Source organism: Rhineura floridana, chromosome 15, assembly GCF_030035675.1.
Source record: "Rhineura floridana isolate rRhiFlo1 chromosome 15, rRhiFlo1.hap2, whole genome shotgun sequence".
Taxonomy (NCBI): Eukaryota; Metazoa; Chordata; class Lepidosauria; order Squamata; family Rhineuridae; genus Rhineura; species Rhineura floridana.
The window spans coordinates 17,084,019-17,092,756 of NC_084494.1; positions in this window are offsets into that span (position 1 = coordinate 17,084,019).

Genomic DNA, 8,738 nt, shown 5'->3' on the forward strand with positions numbered 1-8,738 from the left:
TGAAGCTAGTCCTGTTGAAGCCATGCCTATGAGGTGCCCAACGTGTTTCAGAGGTGGGCCTATCTGTGTGGTGACGCTGCTGGATTTGGTTCCATACAGATCACCATCACAAGACTATTCCAATGCATAGAGACACTGGTTGTGTGGATGCACCCTTTCAGTAACTTCTACATCGTCTTCCAGTTTTGTTTTTGTTTTTTTGGCTATAAGCCACATGTGACCAACCTGTGTGAATTGTGCTCTCCCTAACCCACCAAATGGATGTTTGACAGACTGCAGGGCAGCATGATTGCGATGGAGAGGGCTGTGTACGGAGGGGAGAGTTAACCCATGTGTGTGAATGGCCCCACCCACCACTGGCTCTGGCAACACCTACCGGCATGTGTGGCCCCTGCTCACTGCATCCCCTGCTGCATGTGGCCCCTGGGAGCAAAAATTGCCCAGACCTGTTATAAGCCATAACAAAGACACACACAAATGTTATGTACTTAACAGAAGGATAAAAGCAGACAAAATCAAAACAAAAGCACTTTCCTCATTGCAGAACCTTAATTAAACACAACATTAAAAGTCATGAATCAAAATATCAGTTAAGCACATGGCCATGAATAAAGTTCTGCTTTAATTGGGCTAAAGTACCAGTAGCCACTTTGAGAGTTATCCACTTAATTTTATTTGAAAGCAGAATATGTTTTTTTTACCCATTTGGACAACTGATCCATGCATGCTCACAGCTTTTCAACAGCAAAGTCACAAATGCTTTCAGGTACAGGAGAGTAAAACAGTGGGATGTCCTATATTCCTCTTCCTAAAATTACGGAAGGTATTTGCTGAAATGGAAGGAGGCCAACATGTTTACTTGGAAGGAAGTCCCATTGAGTTCAATGGGGTTTACTCCCAGATGTGGCTATAGCATTGTAATCTAACTGGTATTTTTTTTCTAAAGTAAAATTCACGTGGGCTAAAAGAGTTTTTGAAAGCATGTTGATATATATTTAAACATGATGAACCAAAGCACTATCCAAGCATTTAACCAGAAAGGGCATAGACTATGTTCAGGACAAACATATTTTAACTCTCTTTTTAAAGTCCAATCTCCAGGATCCTCACTCCTGGAAAAAAAAAGAACTAAGAAACCGAAAGATAGAATAGTTTGTTCTACTCTGAAGCTAAGATTAACTAGACTATAATTACTCCATCAAACCTATTTTCAGAAAGGCTATCCCCTAACATTCATTTAATTCAGTAATTGAAAAGATGCAGGTGAGCTCTCATTTTCACTGACAATAGTTTTGTTCTCCAAGTAAGCGGAAGGAGTAAAGATGTAGACATACGGGATTCCTGGTGCATGGAGGAAGACAGGGCTTTCATATAGCAGTCCCTTGCCATAACCTCCATTTGTTGCTAACTCTGCATCAGGGATGAGGAACTTGTGGGCCTCCAGATATTGTTGGCCCCCAACTCCCATTAGCTAGCATTGTCAAACATCAGGGATGATGGGAGTTGTAGTCCAGCAACATTTGGATCAGATCCTTTAATTGCAGCCATGTTGGGTAGGACACTTTGTTCCTTCTTAGTGAGTGCTGATAATGTCTGGCTATTGAATTCTTCTGGCTATTGAATTCTTCAGACAGCCCTATTTATAATTTAACATAACATGATACAGATTACTGTAATAAGGACACAAGCACTCTAAGCTTGGACCAGCTTTTATACATTCCAAAGATGCTCATAATTTCTATATATTAAAAGCAAGCTCATTTTGCAGTGTGGATCCTTATAAGCCAAAACAGCACTATCCACACACAAGAGGGATGGGTTAGCAGGATGCAGGGGAACCCCAAATAGCCCAATGCGGGCTGAGCATGCTCAATAGGGTCAGAATGCTGAGTGTCTGTTGGAGGCAAAATAAGCAAACAAAGAAACACTGGAAAACCAGGGAGGAAGGGTGGAATGGAATGGATTCAAGAAAAAAGCGTGGCTGGCTGGAACCCTGAACAAGAGCACTCCACGCTGCAACATTGTGTTGCAGGTCCTACTTGCTCTACTCAGTTTGTCAAAATAATATTAAAAGAGAATTGTTACATCACTGATGTTGATTTGGGCATATGCAAATTCCCTTCCCTTTCTGAGGCAACCATCTGTGCTTGATAAAGAATTTTAAACCACTAAGTGGCCCAAAGTAAGTTTCTTTCATGTCCTCATTCACTGGTGGGCCCACCAATAATTTGTCCTCCTGTCTTGTGAACAGTATTTCCCATTTGGCTAGAGCTGGAATATGCACCAGCTTTTTATCAGCAGATTCCTACACAGAAGTTGGTGGTGTTTGTGGTGCTTACAAAAGGAAGCTGCAGCCTCAGCCTTCAGCCTGGTGTTGCCACGGAATTGTTTTAGAATTGCTGACCTTTATAGATCAATGCAACAAATGCTGTCTGCACAATCAACCTCTGCTGCTGCTGCTGCTGGAGCTGGGAACAGTGGAAGACAATAACAAAACTTAGGAAACTGCCTTAGATCAAGTTAGACCATTGGTTCATAGCTCAGTACTGTCGACACTGACTGGCAGTTGCTCTCCAGGGTTTCAGATAGAGGTCTCTCCCAGCCCTACCTGGAGATGCAGCGGATGGGCTGTAGCTCAGTAGCTGAGCATCTGCTTTGCATGCAGAAGGCCCCAGGTTCAATCCCCCATGGCATCTCCAGGTAGGGCTGGAAAAAGACTCCCTGCCTGAGACCCTGGAGAGCCACTGCCAGTCATTGTAGGCAGTACTGAGCTAGATGGACACAAGCTGCCTCATTCAGTGTAAGACAGCTTCCCGTGGTTGAACCTGGGACCTTGTGAATGCCAAGTGTGTGCTCTGCCACTGAGCGAAGGTTCTTCCACTTCAGGTGGAAAAGAGGTTTGCTACGTGTAACAGGAAACCTGAGGCTCTTAACAAAAACAGCAGCCCTGTGCCAAGTACCCCCTTGTCCTCCTTATGGTCCAGTGCAAATTATCCCTTGTCCAAATTCATTATATTATGTGTTTTCCTGCTTCCATAAGCAGCAGTGAAGGACATGAAGGGCAGGGGGTGGGATACTGAATCCCATTGATTTAGGCTTCAATGGGCTTTTATTAAGTTATATCATATTGTGCCTTCAGAAAATAGATTCCACATGACTTTTGTTTGTGTGACTCCAATGGCACCTGCATCAAAATGTTGCAGTGTGTGGAGCACTCCTCCTAAGGTTTCAGCAAGCCTAGTGCATTTTCCATCACTTTCCTTATTGCAAAAAGTTGGAGCAGGGGAAGGACGCAGCACATTTGTTGCATGAGAGTCATAGAATCATAGAATAGCCAAATTGGAAGGGACCTAAAAGACCATAGAGTCCAACCCCCTACTCAGTGCAGGAACCCAACTTAAAGCATACCCTACAGGTGGCTGTCCTGCTGCCTCTTGAATACTTCCAGTGTTGGAGAGCCAACCACCTCCCTAGATAACTGGTTCCATTGTCATACTATTCTAACAGCTAGGAAGTTTTTCCTGATGTTCAGCCAAAACTCTGGCTTCCTGTAACTTGAGCCCATTATTCCGTGTCCTGCACTCTGAGATGATCGAGAACAGAGTACCAAATGCACTTTAATTGCAGAGCCTAAATTTACTGATGTGAGCTTGAATTCCAACAAAAAAATAATAATTGGGGAGCACTTTCATGAGTGTTTTTCTTCTCATAACTGCATTGAGAAACCAGAATTTCAGCCCAAGTACCTCTTTGTCAAAGACACAGATGTGTGAAAAGAGCAGGAAAGGGGTCCTTCATGCACGGTGCTCTGTAAACTAAGGATGCTTTGCATTTGAACATGAGCCTACCTAATTTGCACTTACAAAAACCAAAACAAGCAGCCTTTCAAAATTGGCACCTCTCTGAATTTTGCAGTGCAGTTTAGGGGAAAGTTTGACGTTTAAAAAATGCATTCATTAGTTAAAATAATACATTATATTGGAAATTGCTCCCACAAATGTGTATATTAAGCAAAATTGCATGCAAAAAATGTTTGTATTGGGAGAAATGAGCACTAAAAATCTGATGAATTTTCATTAGGACTTTTAAAAATAATTATTATTTTCACAACCTGATGCAGAGGAGAACCAAACTTACCAATGGGAAAATAAGAAACTGAAATTGACAGATTCATCCATGGCTGCTGTCATCCTTTCAAGGTTACCTGCAAAATAGTTGTGATTTTCAGTTATTGCTGTCTCTCTCCTTGCAATGACTGGTTTAGATGTCAAAGGGGCCCCATTCAAGGAGACCTCACACTGGTAAGATGGCTGAGCTGAGCTGAGAAGCTGCCCTAATTAAAAGCAGGTTGCTCTTAGTTGCAGGACTTCATCCTTGAAACCCTGCAGCTTCCTTTTATTAAAGTGCCTCTAAACCTTGACCCCCTTGGACCTGCAGACTCTCTCCCACCCACCCCACCATCCCCCCTGAGAGTTCACTGTCCACAGTTTTGATTGATTACAAATCCTGTGTCCCTGCCGACATTTGGGTTATTAGATCATGACTGCTTGCTTGTTATGTAAGTCAGACAAGTCAGGGGAGCAGGAGGCCTGGGTTCAAATCATAGCAGAGGCTCAGCCTCCTCCTGCATCAGTTCTTTCTTTTTATTTAAAATTCAATCTATTCAATTTAATCAAAACAAAAATAATAACGAAGTGGCTTACATAAAGCAATATAAAATATTAATAAGAAACTACCAATAACCTAAAAAACAAGTAAACATAATAAAAAAATTATCACAATTATGTTTTTTGTAAACCACTTAGAGATGTTCCACAATCAAGTGCTAAATAAATGTTGTTAAATAAATAAAATACAATTGACAGTTTAGAAAACAAAGTTGCCTCCATCTATGCTCTACTCAGAGTAGACCCATTGAAATTAATGGACCCAAGTTAGGAGGCATTGTTGCAGGGGAGAGAGGGTGCTGGGACTATCGAGGCTCAGTTTTTTTCACCTGTGCTGCACCCCAACCCTGCCTGGACCCTGGTCCTCCTCTCTCTGACCCCTTTCTGAAACTGCTGCCCTTTTGTATTTTGGCATGAACATGAATGTATGCTAACTTTAAAAAAAATGATAAGATTTCATTATCTTAATTTTGTGTATGTTGCTGTTGGCTTGAATGATGCTTTGCATTTTCCTTGGTGAACTGCCTTGGGAGTCTTTTTTGGCTGAAAGGCAGCAGAGAAATAAATATGAACATAACATGTCCATTAATTTTAATGGGTCTGCTCTGAGTACGACTAGCTTTAGAACCCAACCCAAATATACATATTAAAATTACATGTCTGGTTTACATTTTGTGTATTACCTCAAATTGTTGGAAGGGATTTCGAAGGTCGTCCAGTCTAACCCGCTGCTCAATGCAGGAACCTTGCAACCCTAGCTTCCCAGACAGGTGACTGTCCAGCTTCTGCTTAAATACCCTCAACAAAGGAGAAGCCACCATCTGCCTAGGCCAGGAATGGGGGACCTTTGGCCCCTAGGCCAAACTTGGCCTGCCAGGCTGTTTTCCCTAAGCCACACCCACCTGCCCCACACCTGATGCCATATGCTGCCCTGGGCTCCTGCTGGGAGAAAGGGCGAGATATAAATCTAATAAATAAATAAGTGATGTCAAGTGTGGGGCAGGCATCAATATGGCTGCAAAAGAACAATGCAATACAATTCAAAAAGACAATGCAAAAGGAGAAAGTGAGCTTCCAGTTGTTCCTTTGCTGGAGCAAGGTGCACTCCCTCCACCTTTCAGCTGATAGGCATGCGAAGTGCACCTTCCGCCCATAACACCAAGCGGTTTGCATTGAAACTGCTGCTAAAACAGAGATTTGATTTAGCAGTGGTTTCTGTGCAAACCGCTTGGTGCTGCACAATGGATTTTTGACAGGTGGGTGGGACACCCAGCCTGTCAATTACCTGACATCATCATACCATCTGTTCATTAACAGATGGGTTGTCCCGCCCACCTGTCAAAATTGGCCCACAGGGTGGAGCCAGATAAGGATCTGTCCCGTCAGGCCAAAAATATTCCCCACCCCTGCCCTAGGCAGTCTGTTCCACTGGGTTCAATTTTGTGCATCCAATAAAGATGTTGACAATACAAGACGACCCCAAGAGTGAGAATAATAATACAAACAATACAGAATGACAATATAGCATGCCATGTAAACCATTTTAAAATCATAAAGCAACAGCACACAAAGCACAGCAGCTATTGCAGCTTCAATAAAGCCGGTATTTCCCCCCAAAAGGCCCTCTAAAATACTGTATGCCGTAAGACAGAGGGCAAAAACATGGCATTTGCCATAAATCAGTGGAGGCTGCTCCATGAGGGTGAATGGGGTGCTGCCCCACCAACTTCATTCTGCCCTCAGCCAGGCCCCGCCTTTATTTATTTATTTATATCCCGCCCTTCCTCCAGTAGGAGCTCAGGGCTTTGTACTTACAAGCAGTCCAGGGAGTGGCCCCAGTTGTCAGCTTCCTCTTCCTTAGTCTCAGTGTTATAGAACTCAGCAGGGAGGAGCATGAGGACAGAATCAGAACACATTGGCTCTGCCTATTATTGGCTCCGCCTATTGTTTGGGCTCCCTGCCTTCTGCACTACTCGTCCCAGGAGGCACCAACCATCCTGCCATCATCTGCCCCCAACCATCCTGCCATCATCTGCCCTTCCTCCCTTGCTGCCCTCTCTGTTTGCTACAGCTTCCCAGAACAACAGTCTGATTTTAACTTATTTCAAATTCCCCCTTAAAGCCTACCCTTTTGGCTAAGCCTTTGGCTTCAACCTTTTAGTCCAGGGGTGGGGAACCTCAAGCCTGGGGGCCAAATGCAGTACCCCAGGCCCCTCTATTTGGCCCTCAGAACTCTCCTGAGGTCATAACCCTTCTCCTCAGGCTATACCCTTCACTAGCTCTGCTTTGCACCCCAAGTGTTTTAGCCAGGCTGCAATGTTGCCTTGAACTCTGATCATGCCTCGCTTGACTGGATGGAGGATAGAGAGGGGTGTACAAGTGTGTGTAGAAACAAGCCTACTGTACAAAGGTTAAAAAATTGCATTTGTTGCTCCACCCACTTTTGCCTCTGGCCACACCCACCACTGGCATGTGGCCCTCAGAAGGTCGTCCAGAAGGAAATGCGGCCTTCAGGCTGAAAAATGTTCCCCACCTTGCTCTAGTCTATTGCGCTCCAGCCACAAGTGGTGGCTGGTGGCTCCGATGTCAGTGGGGCTGTGAATCCGCTGAAAGGACCTTGGACAGCACCTTGAAAGTTCAGACTAAAACCCGGAGTGGATTCATTGCCCCACTGACGCTGGAGCCACCAGATTCCTCTGATTGTAACTCAGTTTGTAATTGAGCCTAAGTAGCTGCAGCTGAAACAACTCCATAGGACTTCTCTGTTTACCCCTGCCTCATTTCTTTTGTTGTTCCCACTATAGCAAATTTTACATTGTAAGTCCACAGGGGCATAGACCTGCCCTTTTATACTTAGTAAGGCACCATGCATACTGATGGTATGTGTGTGCAGTTACATAAAAAAAAAACCCTGATGGAATTAGAGAGACCTTCATTCACCCAGGAGGCTCTTAAAATGTTGTTAGTTGTCATAAAATATGTTTTTAATAGCAAAGGCTGTTCCTCTGTTACAAGCCTTCCTATACTCTCTCTCTCTCTCTCTCTCTCTCTCTCTCTCTCTGTGTGTGTGTGTGTGTGTGTCCCTAGTTACAAAGTTTGTGTGTTATAATTTTTTTAATTTAATTTCATTTCATTTTTAATCTGTATACCACCTTTCTACATTATTGGACTCAAAATGGTTTACAACTATAGAAATGACAAAAAATACAAAAAAATCACACTGTCATCGGATAATTCAAAATATGACAAAAAATAAACTAGTAAAATTCCAGATTCCATTTCACATGTAAAATATCCAGACAAAAAAGCAAAAATCTCCCTCAATTACAATAAATCATTGTTGTAATGATTGCAATGCAACTCCCCACCCCTTACACCAGGCTGTAGCGTCTCTCCTAGTGCTTCAGCCAGCCTGCCACCCACACAGTGACACTTGCATCATTCTGCCAGAGCGGAGCAGATCTCCCATATCCCCACCACCAAATGGGTAAGTCGGAGGCTTGCCAGCCTTCTGAGGATGGGACTGAGCAACAGCCAGGGGTTGGTCTCTTGCATGCGTGTTGTCTCTCACCTTGGCCTTATCTTATGCAGTGTTGTGAATAAAACTGTGAAGATAAACCAGTCAGGATAGGGTGTCACCATGTGCTCAAGCAGTGGAAGGGAAATGGTTGCCCTCCAGATGTTGTTTGATTCCAACTTCCATCAGCCCCAGCCTGCATAATCTAACCACATCTAAAATCTAACTGTAGGCTACCTCCCCTGTTGGAGGCAGGATGCCCCTGAAGGCCAGTTGCTGAGAATCACAAGTGGGGAGAGGGCTGTGGTGCTCAGGCACTGCTTTCGGGCTTCCCACAGGCATATGGGTGGAACTGGATGCTGGACTAGATGGGCCATTGGCTTGATCCAGCAGGCCTCTTCTTATGTTCTTTCTTATCTGAAGAGTCGCAATTTCCCCACCGCTGTGATAAGAGAAAAATGGGGGCAAAACAGTGATTTGGTCCAGGCCATGTAGTGAATAGGATCTCGGGATTACATCTGTTCAGAAGGTGAACATGAACCACCATTGACATA